Source organism: Hemicordylus capensis, chromosome 3 (assembly GCF_027244095.1).
Source record: "Hemicordylus capensis ecotype Gifberg chromosome 3, rHemCap1.1.pri, whole genome shotgun sequence".
NCBI classification, from domain to species: Eukaryota; Metazoa; Chordata; class Lepidosauria; order Squamata; family Cordylidae; genus Hemicordylus; species Hemicordylus capensis.
Genome location: NC_069659.1, coordinates 245466546 through 245485190, shown reverse-complemented (window position 1 = coordinate 245485190; position 18645 = coordinate 245466546). Strand labels below are relative to the sequence as shown.

The 18645-nt window shown below is 45.9% G+C and overlaps 1 protein-coding gene across 4 annotated transcripts in view; it reads right to left on the bottom strand.

Annotated features, from left to right (window-relative positions):
• Positions 1-15495, bottom strand: part of PCGF5 (polycomb group ring finger 5) — a 62370-nt gene extending 46875 nt beyond the window's left edge. The window contains exons 1-2 of one of the 4 annotated variants that reach the window (XM_053308386.1): positions 14800-15138; positions 14096-14540 (exon numbers count right to left, since the gene is read on the bottom strand). The gene's annotated coding sequence lies outside the window, so the exon portion shown is untranslated. Of the gene's footprint in view, positions 1-14095; positions 14541-14799; positions 15341-15368 lie in introns of those variants that run through there. The other 3 variants (XM_053308388.1, XM_053308393.1, XM_053308383.1) reach the window with 3 other exon arrangements.
• Positions 15496-18645: the final 3150 nt, after the last annotated feature.

The window sequence follows — 18645 nt, the reverse complement described above, 5'->3', positions numbered from 1 at the left end:
GACTGACTCTACGCCTTTTCCTTGCCAGGCAGCAGATTTGGCTTTAGCTTTAGGAACATACGAAGCTGGCTTATGTCAGACCATTGGTCCATCTAACTCAGTATTGTCTACATAGACTGGCAGCAGCTTCTCCAAGGTTGCAGGCAGGAGTCTCTCTCTCTCAGCCCTATCTTGGAGATGCCAGGGAAGGAACTTGGGACTTTCTGAATGCAAGTGTGCAGGTGCTCTTCCCAGAGTGGCCTCATCCCCTAAGGGGAATATTACAGTGTTCACACGTGAAGTTTTCCATTCAAGTGCAAACCAGGGTGGACCCTGCTTAGTGGTGCATGTTTCTATACCTGCTGCTGTAGCTAATGCAGACAAAGTCAGAGCTGTATGGCAGAGGTTATTTAAAAAGGAAGACAAATAAATAGAAAACAATCAGAAATCAGATAAATATTTAGGCAACACTGCCACTGTGAATAGACAAATATGCAGGATTCTGACCCCCCCCCCCAAAAAAAATCAGTGCTATAAAGGGTATTTTCCAAAATGAGATAACAATGAGCTGGCTTTCACGACCGAGTGATTATGTTATGCCGCCAAAAGTCAGAGGCATGTGTACTCCAGTGAAAGCTGGTAATGCGATTGTGTGCTGGCTTCAATGTCAGCTGGGTGCTGCTTCCTACTGGACATTCAACCACAATCAGCACCATCGGTCAGATCTTGGATCATTGATCATGGCGGAATGTCTGGTAGAGCATGGGTGACCAGCTGACATTGCAGCTGGCACCCAATCACTTCACTGGCTTTCACAGGAGCATGTGCGCCTCAGCCTCCTGACGCACACATAAAGTATGTGTTCTTATAGTGGCATAAAGTACAACACCCAATTGTGAGAATGCACCCAATATAAAATTAATGAGAAACTACAAACAACTAAGCATGGCTTTGCCATTTCCACCTCATGCACATACACTGACAGTAACATAAAAATGACAACTCTGCTACAACAGTTCTGTATGCCATATAGTAGCTTTCACCTTCCTAAAGGAAAAATGTAACAACAAAGGAACTATCATATGACACAATAGTATGCAAGGTGTCTAATGTAATCACTGCTGCCTGTATGCATAAACCCTCAGTATGAAATGGCCTGCACTGGACTTTCAGGACACATCTGCACGAAGGGTCCATATATGTCTAGTCATAAGAACATAAGAACAGCCCTGCTGGGTCAGGCCCAAGGCCCATCTAGTCTAGCATCCTTTTTCACACAGTGGCCCACCAGATGCTGCTGGAAGCCTACAGGCAGGAGCCGAGGGCATACCCTTTCTCCTGCTGTTACTCCCCTGCACCTGGTATTCAGAGGCATCTGGCCTCTGAGGCTAGAAATGGCCTGTAGCCCTCAGACTAGTAGCCGTTGATAGACCTCTCCTCCATGAAGTACAATTCCAGCTGCACTGTGTGATCTGCATTTTGCACTGTATCCACCCCTTATCCACCTGCACTGTAGCCTATGGACTATTTAGCTGCACTAATTGTTGCCCAAACATCAGAAGGTGCTTTTTAGAGTGAGACAAAGCGTCCTCCCATCCGTGGTGTTACAGGGGAGCTTTACTACAATTCCATTGGTGGATTGCTGTAATATTTTCATAATTCCTTTATTACTGAATTCTTTGGGTCGAGAAGATAAATTTTATGATACACTCCTCCTGTCAGATAAGGAGCCTGGCATCACTTACAATGTGGCAAAATTTTGTGTATTGGCTGTCAAGATTCAACAGCAACTAAGAGCTGGTTGACCAATATATACAATAGCCATGATTAGGTGTTGTGAAGTCTTCTCTTTGTGGTAGTTAGATTTGATTCGAATATGCTATTATTCTTTTGTAATTGTCTATGTATCTGATCTTTGATCGTAAGAAAGGACTTGACATCTGCACTGTAATCAGAGTCAGTTATGGAGTCTGCACAGTGACAGGGCTGTCACTACAGTCTTCTCATCCACACAGAATTCCTGTTCCAACAGGAATCCTAAGTTAGATGGGAAGGAAGACTTTTTACCCCTGAAGAAAGAACATGGCTTCCTACCCACCTGGAGGAGGAGGAGGAGGAGGAGGAGGAGGAGGAATGTTGGTGGTTAGCAACTCCCTACTCATTAGTACAGAGGTGGCTGTATGCCAGCTGAACCTGTTAGCTTGTGAAGTGTGCTGTCTCCCTGGTGAGGAGATCCAGGATGTGACGGACAGATTGCCCAGACTTAACAAGCCATCATGATCCCTTCTTGCTCATCCACACAGGAATGAATGGCATTACCAGCTACAGCTATGATGTATCACATCTGTCTACAGAGCTCTGGAAAGGAACGTGAAAGCTCAAGTGGTGTTCTCATCAGCAGCTTTCCCACACATAGCTTCCAGCTCTCAGGGTAAATGTTGAGCAAAGCCACTTTGAATTACACTCGCGGCATGAGGGAAGGAGACCCTCCCCTCTGCTCTCGGGTTTCCTTTTTGTGCAGGTTCACATTGCATGCCTCTATGTTTTCCTTCGAGCCAATGGAGGGAGGGAGGGAATGGGAGAGGGAGAGTGTTTGGGAGCTCCATGGGGAGGAACACAATGTTGCCTCCAAAGCCTCGTGTCCTAGACTGGGAGCATTTGTATACACTAACAGATTTCTTCCCTTTTCCCCCAACACATGTGTGGTGTGCTTTACATCAGGTTTTTTTTGGTAAAAGCTCTTTTTTAACCAGCAAAAACCTTAAGCAAGCAGACTAATATTGTTCAAAAAGTCAACTTGAGCATACACAGAGGTTTTGTAACTAGAACTTCCAGAGTTTGCTTCCTGAAATCTGGTTTTTACACTCTGCACATCTAGGCAAAGTAGTTCTATTTGCATTTCTAAAACGTGCTTTCCTCTTATCATGTTAATGATTATGTAAAGACTCTAATCAGTGCCTCTCCCTGGCATTTGCTGCAGTGTTTTTTAAAAAACTCACTTAAAACCAGGATTTTTTAAAACCCGGAAATACACCAAGACAAGCTAGAATTCGGAAGACAAAGCCCAATTTGTGTGTGGGGAGCTTCCAACGATCTCGAATGGACTTCAGGGTAAGTCTAGCCAATGTGTGAATGCACATACTCTCTTCCAAAGGAGATTTGCGGTAACAGCCCTGTGTGAAAACCCTCCAGTTCTTCCTCTAAAACGTAAGGGACTACAAAGAGAAAAAATAAATCATACTTCAGGTGAATGATTGGTCATGCAGATGGAGTTGACAAGAGAGATTTGGTTTCTGGGACCATGGTGTAAAGGCCAAACTACATCCTGTCATTAGAAGATGAGCTTAACCCGGAAGTGGTCCTTCTATCTTTAAAAATTAGCTGCAGGGCCCCCTGATCTAGGCTGGGAGTGTGGTGTGCAGAGGGGTGGGAGCAACACTCTCCACCTATGCCAGTTTTGGACCAAAAATCCCCTTTCCAAAGCAGTGATTTATCCCCAAGATGGTATCTTGCAATAAATAACTGCACTGGGGGCAATCACCACTTCAGGGAGGATTTTCAGCATGGAAATGATGCAAAGTGGTGACCTGACCCCCTTCACTGTGTGCTACATTCCTGGCCCAGACTGAGGACCCTATAGCTAATTTTTAAAGATAAAAATGACCCCTTCTGGGGTACAACTATCAGTTGTACTACTAGTTATATGTTGAAGGTACAACTATCTTCTAATGACAGCTTTAATATTATGTGCAGTTTGGCCCAAAGCTTCATTAACAAAGGACTAGTGGAAGGGGACAGGCTGCACTTCACAAGGACTTGGAAAATGTGTTTGTAGAAGCCTGATTAACCTGATAAAGAGAGCTTTAAAGTAATCCTGTGGGGCTAGAGGCAAAAGCCCAAAAGTGAGTACAAAAGTAAGCACTATAGATAGAGACTTGATGCCACTGGGGGAGTTGTGGGGCTATCAGTACACCCCACAGTTAAGTATCAGCAGAGAGATTGGAGCATAATATCCATGAGTTGCAATGTCTGTACACTAATCCACAGAATATAGGGGCAGGGGAAGGGGGACAAGATGAGCTCATACTAGTACAAGAAAGGAAATACTTCTTGACAGGTATAACTGAGACCTGGTTGGATGACTCTCAAGATTCAGATATTACAAATGAACGATGCAGCTTGTTCAAAAACAACAGAGGCAGCAGAAAAGGAGAGAGAGTAACACTACATGTCCAAATTGTATACACTTTCACAGAAAACCAAGAGTTAGCAAGGTATCCAGTGGAGAGCATCTGAGCAAAACATAAATATAATAACATTGTTATAGCCTACCACAAACAGTCTTGCCAAGATGATGTGGACGATGTTTTCCTGAAACAAATTACAAATGTTCAGGGAAGCAAGAATTAGTAATAATGAGGGACTTCAAATACTCTGATATCTGTTGAAAGACAAACTCCACAATGCATAGAATCTCCAACAATTTCCTGACATGCCTTGCTGAAAACATCGTTCAAAATGTGGAGGAAGAAGCAAGGGGATTGCTTAGCCTTGGCTTGATCCTAAACAATAGAGAAAAGTTGATTAATGAGGTTAAAATAATTGCTTAATTGATTATAGGAACACTAAGGACATAATATGTCTTGATTTCAGCTTCACAATTGACAAGGTTGTCAGTGGTATTTTTGTTAGCAAACTCATTGCTAACTAGACTAGACAATAATACTAGACAATAGTACTGTCATTTGGATTCACAACTGGATAGAAACCTTATTCAAATAGCTCATTAAACTATAGGGACGTTTAGAATGGGGTGCTGCAAGGCTCTGTCTTGGACATGTTACACTTCAACTTTTTGTATCAATGACTTGGATGAAGGGATGGAGGGAAACCTCATTAAATTTACAGATGACACAAAACTTGGAGGGAATAGCTGACACTTCAGAAGACAGAAATAAAATTGAACACATGAAAACTAGGCTGAAGCCAACAAAATGAAATTCAGGAGAGACAAATGCAAAATTCTGCCCTTAGGCAAAATAAAAATAAAATGCACAAGTATAGGACATGAGATACCTAGCTCAGCAGTAGCACACATGAAAGGGATCTTGGGATTGCAGTCAACCACAAGCTGAACATGAGTCACAGTGTAATGCAAGTGCAAAAAAAGGTGATGCAATTTTAGGCTGCATTAATAGAACCAGGTCTATTAATTATGAAGTCATGAGAAGGAATAGTTACACTTTATTCCGCACTAGTGAGACTTCATCTGCAGTACTGAGTCCAGTTCTGGGTGTTGCACTTTAAGAAGGATGTAAACAAATTCAGGAAAGGGCAATTAAGATAGGCAGGGATCTGGAAAGCAAACTATATGATGAAATGTTGAAGGAACTGGGTACTTTCATCCTGGAGAAGAGAATTCTTAGGATTACTACTACTACTTATATACTACTTTTCAACAAAAAGGTTCTCAAAGCAGTTTACACAGGAAAAAGTAAACTTTAGATATCCTGTCCCCAAGGAGCTCACATTCAAAAAAGAAACACAAGGTAGACACCAGCAACAGCCGGTTGCTGTGCTGGGGCTGGAAGGAGGCTGTGCTGGGGCTGAACAAGGTCTGTTGCTCTCCCCATGCTCAATATAAGAAAATCACCACTTTGAAAGGTGCCTCTTTGCCTAGTTAGCAGGGGAATGAGAGGACTGGAGACACTCTTCAAATAACTGAAGGGCTGACTCACAGAAGAGGCAAAACCTTGCTCTTTGCTGCCCCAGAGGCCAGGACTAGATCTAATGGGCTTCAGTTAAAAGTAGGTACGTCCTGGCTGAACATCAGGAAAAACTTCTTAACAGAAGTTTGACAATGGATCCTATTATTTCCTTTCAGTCAGTCAAAACAAAAGCATGGTGACACTAACAGCTGAGACATAACCCTGTTGCTCTTAGTCTCACTCTATGGCACTCTAAATACTTGACTCTTCCATCAGAAGTTAAGTCTGAAACATATAATGAAGTCATGGGTCGGCATGTGTGGGAACAGAATCCAGCTTTGGTGGCTCTCTGGTGCTCACTTCCCATCCATGGAACTATCCACAGCACTGGTGCTGGCCGACCAACAAAAACCCTGAAGGCAGATTTCAGCCAATTCATCTTTCTCTGCAGGGCCAGAGCCTGGCTGTGGCTATCCATGATTGGCCCCAATCCTCCTAGGCATAACTTCTAACGTCCGCCTCATTCTTTGCTTGTGTGACATGATGGGCAATTATTCTTGGGTTTTCTGTGTCTTTGTCTCATCCCTGTCAATTTTGCCTTTCCCTTCTCCTGGATGCAGCTACTTTGCCTAACAGCAGTTGAAACTCTGCTTTGAGTCACTGCAGAGTACCACAAGGATCCCTAAGACAGGAGAGGGCTTCATAACTGGAAGATTATATCTTCATTTGCAGTTTTCATTAGTTGGACATGGCTATGAATAAAGGCATCAATGTGTTGAAGTATGCAGAGTGGGTAACAGAAGCTCAAATGTTTTCATTTTAAATTTGAGCCTACTTTCAAAGGAGAGGTGGAAATGTAGGAATTTGGCACATCACTGTGGGTGTCACAGCAAAAGTGACACTTAACATATCAAGACAAAAGCCAGCAGAAGTGACAAGCTTACATCCAACTTTTATCTTCTTCTTCTTGAGCCAGCCCCCCTTTAAAATTCAAATCTTGTTTTGAGAAATTCCACCCATCATTTTGGCATTGTGCCATTCCACCACCCTTGATCCATTACACTGAATGATACAGAAAGAAATAAACTTAATTTTATCTGTGATTGCTTTGAAGCATGTTGTATCTAAAGAGCATAAAAGAAGAAAACATCTTAGGAGACTAGCTGATAATATACTACTGTATATTCCCTGCCATTTGAGACTAGCTTGTTTTGTGGATATATTGTGGAGACTAGCTTGTTATTTTCTTTAAAGGTGAAATTATTTAAAGAAAAGAAAAATACGTCAGTGTCCATGATTTAAACACAGAAAGATGAAGAAGCACAAATTTTTAAAAATTTCCATAGTAGGGGCATACCTCCCTTCCACATCTGATTATTATTTATGTATATAAACATATTCTGATTTTTAAAAAAGATTTCTTATTCATTGGGACCAGCACAGCAGCAACTGTACATAGTAACTGCACTGCTTTTCTACACCTAATGTACATAACTTGTTAAAGTTTTATATTTTCTGCCCATCAACACATCTCAGCAGTCACCTGTTGCAAAGTGGAAGAGGTAGGGGGTATGCATGGAACCGTTTGGCCCAGTTCGGTTCGAGGCCAGACTGGCCTCGAACGGAACCGGGACAGTTCGGCCCAGCCCCCCATCGAACACCCCCCCCCCGGTCTGGGAATTTTGTGTGTGTGTTTTAAATTCAAGTAGCTTTTAAGTACCTTTAGCCCCTTAAGGGGGCTTGCTGAAGCCGCGGGGTGTGTGTGTCCGCATGGGTTCTCCCCCCCCCCGCCAGCCTTCCTCATCACCGCTGTGGCCTGCCACGGCCGGGTAACTGAGCATTTTCAGCCCTTTCGGGCCTCTGTACGAGCACGCGGCAGCCATTTTGGTGGCCGTTGCACATGCGCCAATGCCCTCTGCGAGGCCAAGGCCCCCACCGGTCTTCCTCATCACTGCCGCGGCCCACAGTTTCAGCCCTTTCGGGACTCTGTACGAACGCGCGGCCGCCATTTTGGCCAAGGCCCCCGCCGGCCTTCCTCATCACCGCCGCGGGCCGCGGCGGTGATAAGGAAAGCTGGCAGGGTGAGAGGGAACCTGCGCGGACACCCCACCCCCTCGCGGCTTTAGCAAGCCCCCCGAAGGGGCTAAAGGTATTTAAAAGCTACTTGATTAAAAAAAAATTCGCTGACTGGCCGGACCGGACCTGGCGGTCCGGTTCCAGTCCAACGGAATTGGGGGGTGGTTCAATTCAACTCCGAACCCCCGGACCAAACCGCCGGACCGGTTGCCAGACCGGTCTGCACATTGCCAGACCGGTCTGCACATCCCTAGGAAGAGGTATATACTAAAATGATTTGTCTCGCATTCTTTGAAATCAACTCATCAATGAAAGCACAGTTTTAAAGCAACTTTTAGGCATTGTTGCATAGCTAATTATTTTTCCATTTGATATCTGAAATTTGTCTGCTGTATAAATCTATTCTGCAAATGCCTCTATTAAAAATTTAATAAGTCAGCTGTTATCAACTAATTACTTTAGTTAACTGTCAGTTTAGCATGCCACCCTGATCTGGCATACAAAGCTGTGATGGCACACCTAGTAGCTTGCCCTGCACCAATGCAGCAGTAGTGGCACAAATGAACAAGTCCAGTATCATTTTTACATGCAAATCCATTACAACAGAGGACTATCTATGGTAGAGACTGATGCAGCTGTAGCTAAAAGTAAAGTGTGCCATCAAGTCAATTTCGACTCTTGGCGCCCACAGAGCCCTGTAGTTTTCTTTGGTAGAATACAGGTGTGGTTTACCATTGCCTCCTCCTGTGCACTATGAGATGATGCCTTTCAGCATTTTCTTATAACACTGCTGCCCGATATAGTACCAGTGGGGATTTGAACCTAATTTCAAATGACACGATCCTTAACACCAATCCAAGCATGTTTAGGATTAAAGTAAAGGTAAAGTTGACTCCTGGCAACCACAGAGCCATGTGGTTTTCTTTTGGTAAAATATAGGAAGGGTTTACCATTGCCATCTCCCATGCAGTATGAGATTATGCCTTTCAGCATCTTCCTGTATTGCTGCTGCCCAATATAGGTGTTTCCCATTGTCTGGGAAACATACCAGCAGGGATTCGCACCAGCAACCTCTTGCTCCCTAGGCAAGTTACTTCCCTGCTGCACCATTAGGTGGCTTACGTTTAGGATTAAAGTGTGTTGTCGAGTCACTGTCGACTTCTGGCAACCACAGAGCCCTGTGGTTTTCTTTGGTAGAATACAGGAGGGGTTTACCATTGCCTGCTCCTGTGCAGTATGAGATGATGCCTTTCAGCATCTTCCTATATCTCTGCTGCCTAATATAGTACCAGCGGGGATTCGAACCGGCAACCTTCTGCTTGTTAGTCAAGCATTTCCCCGCTGTGCCACTTAAGGTGATGCAGTTGTAGCTAGTCAGTTGTTTAAGTTGGTGAATAAAGCACTGCCCACAAGTTCTTTCTCTGCCCAGTTCTGCAGCATGCAACAGCTTTTCATTCTGCTGCTATGTCACATCTGGAAATAATATTTACAGTGACGCTGATTTGTGCTGGTTTGGCAAGTGAGGTTGGCTTTTGGAACAGGATGCTCCCCATCTTAAAAGGTTATTTGTTGGCTAAGAGGCCCATAGTATCAACTGATACTAACTAGCAATGCCATCAGCTTAATTGTCGTTTAAAAAGAAAAGAAAAGAAAACCAAACTATTAGCCCATCACTACAGTCCTCTGCATCTTCTGCAGTTCTGTTCTCCACCTGCTGCCTTTTGAAAAGAGGAGGAGTGACAGCACAGTATGGTAGGGACAGGCAGCTAAAGGAGCCAGGAGGCCAGTGGCATAGGGAGGGCATGGCCAGCCTGTGTCCTCACACGTCTCCCCTTCATGGCGGCAGCACACTCCCTACCCTGGCAGTGGCGCCCGGGCCATCCCAGGGGGTGGGGGCAAAGCAAATGTAGGTGTGTGCGGAGCCCCAGCCAGCTTTCTCTCTTGCAAGTCCTCCCTTTAGACAACTGGCTGCACGTCAAGCCAGGAAAGTGGAATGGAGGACACTGGCTGGGCCAGCCTCCCCTCCCTCAGCCCCATCCTGCTGCCATTTTTGTCTGCCTCGCAGCTGGGCCAGCCCTCCTTGCACACCGCTGCCTTTCCTTCTAGGCAGGAGGGGTTAAAAGTACAGATCCACAGCACGGCTGGCAAGGGAGGGCTCCCTTGGCAGCCACGGCTGCTCTCCACTTTCATACCCCATTGTAGACTGCCTAAAATGTAAGGCCGAGCTGCGTGATGGGGAAGAGATGGGGAAGCAGCCGCCTCAGGGGAGAGGAGAGGCACAGGGCTCAGGGTGGCCGCATGGGGCTCAGGGCAGCCAGCAACCCCGATTCACCCTACGGAAGGCCAGCCCAGGAGTGGCTGGCCAGCAGGGGAAGGGGAGGCGAGTGAAGTGGCCCCAGAGGCAGGGCAGCGTGGGTTCTTGGGGATATGTGCACCCTATTATAGCTCCGGCCGTGCATAAGGCAGCCAGAAGTCTCTTCACAGTGACTCATTAGAGGGCCAGCCCTGGCTACTACTTTGCATAGTCACGGCACTACTGTGCTCATGTAGCCTACTTAGTTCCTACTAGGTACTTGCTGTTGTGGATGAGAAAGGATAGGTAGGTAATTTGCATGAATTACAAGACTACTTAATGTTGATATATACTCTTTTCCTGGTCTCAAGGCACTTAATATGCTCTACCTCAGAATCTCTACAAAATCTCATTGATGACATCTGCAAGCTCACCATAGTTGACCTGATATGTGAACTGGGGATGCTTTCACTCATAGCTCATGCGCTCAAATATGACACTACAGCAGAGAGATACACTAAATGTGCTCTGACACCATCTGGATGCATCTTTAGAGTCAAAAGGGATCTTAAGAAAGATCACTGCAGAACAGACTCTGATGTGTCATCCATATATTACATAAAGGACTGCAATTCACAACCCATTTATTCCAGAGGATTCCTAAAGGAAAATGCTACAGGGGCAGGCAACGTGTGGCTCTCCAGATGTTGCTGAACTACAACTCCCATCACCCCCAGCCACAATTTATTACAAATGGGGATGATGGGAGTTGTAGTTCAGCAACTTCTGGAGAGCCACACATTGCCTACCCCTGTTGTAGGGTGCGGAACACAGGGCCATACTTCTAGGATTAAACACATTGGCTGACATGTTGCACAAGGCAACACCAGTATTTCCAACCCACAAGGGCTGCTGTACATATGAAAGCCATGCAGTGTTGCATAAGAGTGCAGTTATACAACTACTTAAAGCAGTACACAGGCACTTGCACAGTGCTACTTCCATTACTTCCAATAGAAATAGTACTGCACAAGTGCCTGCAGGCTGTTCTAAGAAGTTGTGCAACTGCTCTCTTACAATGCAACACCACCAGGGCTGGCTTTCTTGTGCACCAGTGGCATTGTTAAGGGGGCTCAGGGGGCATGGCCATCAATGTGTTGGGGGGTGACCCAGATCTCTCCCATCTCACTTCTTGTCTTCTTTGCTGCACGGACAGTGGCAGAGGAGCTAAACAGCACACCGTCTCTTTAGTTCTGCTGCTGCCATCGAGGTGGTGGTGGTGGCAGCAGCAGCGATGAAGGCTGCCCCAACAGGTTGGAAATGCCAGCAGTGCCTTGTGCAACATGTTGGTAAGTGACCAAAAGGTGAATAAATGAAAACATATTGTGTAAAACTCATCTATCTATCTATCTATCTATCTATCTATCTATCTATCTATCTAATTCTCTAAGGTGTACCCATGGTTAATCCCATGCGTGGCAACTCTCACGAGAGTTTGTAAACAAAAGTACCATCGTGATTGGGCAGTGGAGATTCCATATGCAGATAAAGAGGAGGAGCCTGTGATGGCTAAGGACAGTTGGAATGCAACTGTTACTGGTCGGAAGATGTTCTTGATAGTAGAGGATAGACAGATAGATAGCTAGACAGACAGACGGATGGCAGGGGTCTGCGAAAAGAGGGGTCGTGAGGGAGGAAAGAGCCCCTTCAGAAGGAGGCTGCCATTGTGTGAATTAGATGAGGAAACAAGATGAACAAGATCTGTTAACTCAGGAAGGGAGGGGGGAGAGTGAGAAGGGGAAGGAAAGAGAGAGGAAGAAGACAGAGGGGAAGAGTGAATGGAGGAGAGAGAGAGAAAGAAGGGAGGGGAGGAGAGAAAGAAGGAAGGGCAAGGGATGGGCCTGAGCCTGCCAGCAGCCTGAGGGGAACGAGCAGCCATGGTGGCACCTACTGGCAGCAAGGAAGGGCCCAGTCAACCAATACTGCTGTTTGGGACTACTGAGGCCATTGGAGGAGGGTGGCAGGCAGGCAAGGGACAGGCCCAGGCCATGGCCAGTAACCATGACGGTGATGGCAGCAAAGAAGTGTCTGGTCAACCACTGCTACTTCTGCTGCTCTTGTGGGGAGGAGCAGGAGCGGGGCTCGGGTGGGGAGGTCTCTCTGGATAGGGGGTTGCAGCTTGGCTGATAGGCGCCATCAATACTGTGGCCATAACCAAGAGGGGTGAGGGGGAAGGAGTAAAAGGATGAAGGAGTGACCAAAAGGGGTGAGGGGGATGGAAGCAACCGGATGGAAGAGGAGGAGCAGGAGTGCGGCTCAGGTGAGGGCGGAGAGATCTCTGAGGTGAGGGGAACAATCAAGTATTAGCGTGCAGGTGCTCTTAGCAGGTTAATGGAGAATACTTTAATGGAGCCAATTGACTTGAATTTCAAGATTTTTTTTTAATGGTAGTGAACCCTTTTGGGATGTCTGGTTTAATTGTTCAGTCATTATGAGTCAGGACCTTAAAGTCTCCCATCAACTAAAGTTAATTGAACTAAAATCCTATTAAAATCAATGGCAATTCAGCCAGTAGTGTCTAACCTTTCTTGCTGATTTCAGTGGAGTCTAAATGTAACTAACTATAGTTGGATTCACCCCACAGGTGCAGTCTTGCTCCTATTGGAATTAATAACAGAACACCAGCTGATTGACATGCTACATCAATCAAATCTTTGCCATTTTCAGTGTATTGCTTTCAGTGTATTGAGATGCATACTAGTCAAGCAGTCAAGAGAGTAAAAAGCTTACAATTCTGATAAAAGTTCCCATTATTACCAGTTTTGTCATTTAAAGTTTTTATGACACCTGACCTGGAACACCTTGGGGTCAAAAAATTGGCCAGCCTGTTATTCTCAGTTGTTATAGTATGGCTTATTTCTTGCTGATAACAGTTAAAGAGCAGAACCTATGCAGGGGGAGAATAGCCAACTTAAGAAAAGTATATTTGCCTAGCTCATTTCCTCCTATTTAAATTAGATATAAAACAACTGCATGGTGCATTAATATCACAAAATAGTTTCTAAGCAGAGCATAAAAGGATTAGTGGTTCATAGGAGAGACAAGTTACCATTTAAAAATCTTTTCCAAACTATGACAGGTAAAGCAACAGAAGATTGTGGGACAAGATTCAAAGTTCCTGCTCTAATTTCAAATGGCATGATCTTTAACACTCAATTCAAGCATGTTTAGGATTAAAGTAAAGGTAAAGTTGACTCCTGGCAACCACAGAACCCTGTGGTTTTCTTTTGGTAGAATACAGGAAGGGTTTACCATTGCCATCTCCCACATAGTATTAGTTGATGCCTTTCAGCATCTTCCTATATTGCTGCTGCCCAATATAGGTGTTTTCCATAGTCTGGGAAATATACCAGTGGGGATAGGATTACACTACACTACAAAATATATCCTAAATACATGAAAAGATTCTATTTTCAGATAAATTCCCAGTACTGTTGGTCCTTCCTCCCGTTTTTGGAGTAAAAAAACCAAAAAAACCTACAATCAAAGTGTGTGTGTGATTGAGAGAGAACTGAGTCACCAGTTTTTATTCCTTGGAACTGATGATTCATCCATTCAGTCATCATCTCAGGGCCATATTAACAAGCAAAACACACGTGGGTTGTAATTCACAAACCACTTTACACCCGAATGCCCCTTAACCGGTGAGATTCGATCATGCTATGCTATGTTATGCTATGCTATGAAACAACAGTGAGTTCTTCAACTCCACCCTCTCCCCCAATATTTAATGTACACATTTCTTCCATGTGGAAAGTACGGGGGTAGAATAACTAGGTGCCAAGCAAGACAAACACAGTGTACCCACGTTTCAGCCTCTAAAATCTTTAGAACTGCCCCCTTACACATGCATACACACAACCAGGTGTAAGATCAGCTTGTCAGTTTCACTTTTGAGATCAGACAGGTGTGTGTCTGCGTATGCGTGTCCACGGTGCACCGGCCCTTCTTAACCGTAAATACTGAAAGAGCTACGCACAAGGGATATGGAACAGCTCCCTTCGCCACATCCAGGACCTGCGTCGTTCCTCCTCCATCTCCTCTTCCTGTGACATCTTATATAATAATGATCCAAGCTAATCAAAAGCGGAAGCCGACCAAGCCGCCTTTGGAGTATGAGCTGAAGGTAATTTCCTTAGGAAGAGATGCACCGGACAAGAAACCATTCACTCTTTCTTAAGTAATGACATCGGGCGCTTTTGCTAGAAAAATCCGGAATGGCAGAAGCGACGCAGCAGCCAAATGCAAACGCTCGTTATCCAGCAGAGAGAGGATACGGGGTGCTGTTGCTGCTGCGGCGCTGGGTCTCGCACTGCGAAGCTTAACACAAACATCGCAAAACCATCCCTTCAGGATTCCTCTCTCTTCTCCCCCTTCTTAGTGATCGGGAACATCAGCTTGGTTGAGCTGCTTCCCTGAGGCTCCTTGATTAAGGGCGGGGGGACGGGGACGGAGGCGGGAAGACAATAAGAGGCAAAGTTAACTCTCCGCTCCAGTCCCTTAAGAGCCCCTCGTGAAGCGGCCTCCAGCCCGCCTTTGCTGCTGCAACGCGCGATTCAGCACGAGCAGCAGGCACCTTAAGCAACTTGTTATGACAGACGAGCCGTCCTCCACCACCATCCCCCCCCCACTCCTCGGGGCGGGGGTGAAGAGAAGAAGGGCCGGGGCAGATGGGTCCCTTACCTTCCCCCAAGCAGCCCAGCGGGAGCGCCCTGGGGACGCAGCGCGGGAGTTTATGGATGTTGCAAGGAAGCGCGGGGAGCGAGCGAGCGAGCGAGCGAGGTGCGCTTGAAGCTGCTGTTCAGCTGACAGGAGTTCCACTGGGGAGGTGGGGGAGGGAGGGAGGAGGAGGATGTTGAGAGTCAGCGAGGAGGAAGACTCTCACAGTGGAGCGGAGGGAGCGGTGTAGGGGGGCGGAGGACTTTCCCAGGGCTTGTTGTTTACGCATTGCTGCCCTGTTCGGTGCACACAATTCACTCTCTGATTGGACACAAACTGGGGCACAGCCTTTCGCGCTGCCCGCCCGCCCTCTCGTCTCACAGCCGTGGTGCCACACGGAGCCCCGAAGGGAATAGCGGCAGGCTGGCAAGTTTGCCCCGCGCTGAAGACTTGAGCTCCAAGGCTGGCCCTGATAATACGCGCCAGCGCGCGCACAGTCCAGCCAATCGCCTTGGCAAACGCAGCCGCGCGCCCTCGCTCCTGCAATCTTGAATCTTCTGTGTCTGCCTCCGAATTTTTTTCTCTTTTTTTACCCTTCCTGGTCTTGACTCCTGTACACATGGTGCTAGGACTCGGGAGTAATGAGCATGTGCGCGTGGTTTGCACATGCTCACTAAGGTCCGATGAAGTCACAGTGAAGCTGCTGCCCTTACACTGCCTTTTCCTGTTCCTCGCAGTTGACGGGAATTGTTAGCCACCAGTTATATAACATGCGCTTTGAATTTTCCATACCCAGCTTTGGGGGTGGGGGGGGGCGGGGACTCCCGTTCCATCATTCAGCCCTTTACGCTTACGCACCGAAGGGGACAATTCAGTTTCTTTGAAGCAAAGGAAATTGGGATAAAGGAGAGACAAGTGTAAAGGAGAGGAGAGAATGACGTGCGCCCAGCCAGATGTGCAGTTCGCTCTTAACCATGTTTACTAGGAAGTAAGTCCCATTAACTTCAATGGGACTTACTCCGAAGTCAGTGTGCCTAGGGCTGCAGCCTTAGTACGGGCCAATGTGCAACAGAGGGATGCTGGGTGAAAGGGCGTTTACCTCAACACGATAAATGATTGGAACCCAGATACAAGGCACAGCTTTTTTCATCCCTGCAGCAGTGCTCACATGTGAAGTTGCACTTGCACCTGCTGAATTCCCCCCCCCCCCCACTCTGCAATTATGAAAGGTATAGAATAACACAACCCTCTCTTTCCACCTAATGCTGCAGCAGGAAATGACTTGCCTAGCAAACATGAGGTTGCCGGTTCATATCCCCTCTGGTACCTATATTGGGCAGCAGCGATATAGGAAGACGCTGAAAAGCATCATCTCAATCTGTGTGGGAGGAGGCAATGGTAAACCCCTCCTGTATTCTACCAAAGACAACCACAGGGCTCTGTGGTCTCCAGGAGTTGACACTGACTCAATGGCACTTTACCTTACCTCTTTCCTTTCCTTTGCAGCAAACTGGCAACCAAAGGTAGACTTGAGTTCCAGATACCACTTTTTTTTTTTTAAGGAAAAAGATTTGACTGTCCATCTCTGCATAGAAACAATACTGTACAGTGGCTGCTGCTGCTGCTGCTACTACAACAAATATTTGTATATCAGTTTTCAACTGTTCTCAAAGCAGTTTACATAGAAAAATAAATAATAATAATACTAATAAAATGGTCCCCTGTCCCCATAGGGCTCACAGTCTAAAAAGTACAAGGTAGATACCATCAACAGCCATTGGGTGGGCTGTTGTGCTCTCTCTCTCTGTGCTAGATATAAGAGAACTACCACTTGATGATGGTGCAACGGGAAATGACTTGACTATCAGCAAGCCAGAGGTTCCTGGTTCAAATCCCCACAGCAATATAGAAAGATCCTGAAAGGCATAATCTCATACTGCATGGGAGATGGCAATGGTAAACCTCTCCTGTATTCTACCAAAGACAACCACAGGGCTCTCTGGTCACCAGGAGTTGACACCAACTCCACGGCACACTTTTCCTTTAGTGGGCTGAGTATAGAGGTGAAAAGTAGAGTTTCAAACTCTACTTGGCTATAAAGTGAACTGCCAGGTTGTAACACTGAAAGCTCTTGTAGCCCTTTAACAACTCTGTAGCACCAAAAGAGAATGCAGCAGTAGATTCTTCCATTCTGATTCCCTATCATAAGTTAATGTCAATAAATGACATGTTCATGTGAATAAGTGACAAACTTATTCCTCTGGTACCAGTCTGTTGGTAACCTCCAGATTTGACTACCGCAATGCTCTCTCTGTGCGGCTGCCTTTGTACATAATTTGGAAACAGCAATTGGTACAGAATGCGGTGGTGAGGTTGGTCTCTGGTAGGGATGCGAGAGCCGGCTCGCTTTGAGCTGCGCTCGACATCGAACCAGCCTGCTTCAGAAGGTCTGGGTTCGAACCAGACTGACCCCCAGTTCGAAGAATTGGCTCAAGGGGTATACTTGTAAAGGGGAATCAGACAAGAGTGGGATTCCCTAGCCTAAAGGTGGGGGGCGAATGAAAGGGGAATCTTTTACCTTTAAAATAGGTAGCAGCGGCAGAGACATTGGAAGCAGTGGCAGGGGCTCCTCCAAATCCCCTGCCAGCCTCCCAAATTACAGTCCGGACTGGCTATGGCCTTGTTTGGGCCTCTGTGCATGTGCAGAGGCCCAAACTGGTCCGTAGCTGGCCCAGACTGCCATTTGGGAAGCCAGGGGGTGGGGTTGGAGGAGCCCCCGCCCCGTTGTTTCCTACAATGTCTCCACCATGGCTACTGCTGCGGCCGCCCCTGGGGCCTTCATTTTTATGGTAAAGGATTCCCCTTTCACTCACACACCCCCACCCTTAGTCTAGCTGAACTGGACTGGACCCAGTTCAGCCAAGTCTGAGTCTAAGCCAGGTCAGCTTGAATCTGATCTGGATTCAAGCCGAACTGGCAAAACCAGTTCTATACACATCCCTAGTTTCTGGGTCATCTCGAAGAGACAATATTACTCCTATATTAAAAGAACTACACTAGCTACCACTATTTTTCTGGGCAAAATACAAGGTGCTGGTTATAACCTATAAAGCCCTAAAAGGGTTAGAACCCGTGTATTTAAGAGAACATCTTCTTCACTATGAGCTGCTGCCCCATCATCAACTGAGATCATCCGGAGAGGTCTATTTGCAGTTGCCACCAGTTTGGTGGCTACTCAGGGTCTTCTCTGTTGCCATCCTGACACTTTGGAATGCACTCCCTGCTGAAATGAGAGCTTCCCCATCTCTGACAGCTTTTAAAAAGTCTCTAAACACTCATTTATTCACTCAAACTTTTTAACTAGAATTGTAGCTTTAAATTATTTTAATGTTTTAATTTTTGTTTTAATTTGTTTTATGTTGTTGAAAACCTCCCAGAGATTCAAGTTGTACAAATATAGTTATACCCCAGAGATAATGAATGAATGAATGAATGAATAAAATAAAATAAAATAAACATGTTAATAGCATGTGACATGCAAAAACCCTACATATTGTACATGTAATCGAATATGCTTAACTTTATTTAAAAAATAAAATGACATAATTAAAATATTGATAACCTTTATTATCAATTGCATAATGCCCACCAGTTTGCTCTCAAGCAAGAAAGTTTATGTCATAAAATTCAAGCCAGGCCTTTTAATTTAGTAAAAAGGATTATTGTTTAGGTGATAGGGTAAGCAGATGCTCAGTGGTAGAGCATCTGCTTTGTATGCAGAAGGCCCCAGGTTCAGTCTCTGGCATCTCCTGGTAGGATTGGGAAAGACTTTGCCTGAAACCTTGGAGATCGGCTGCCAGTCAGTGTAGC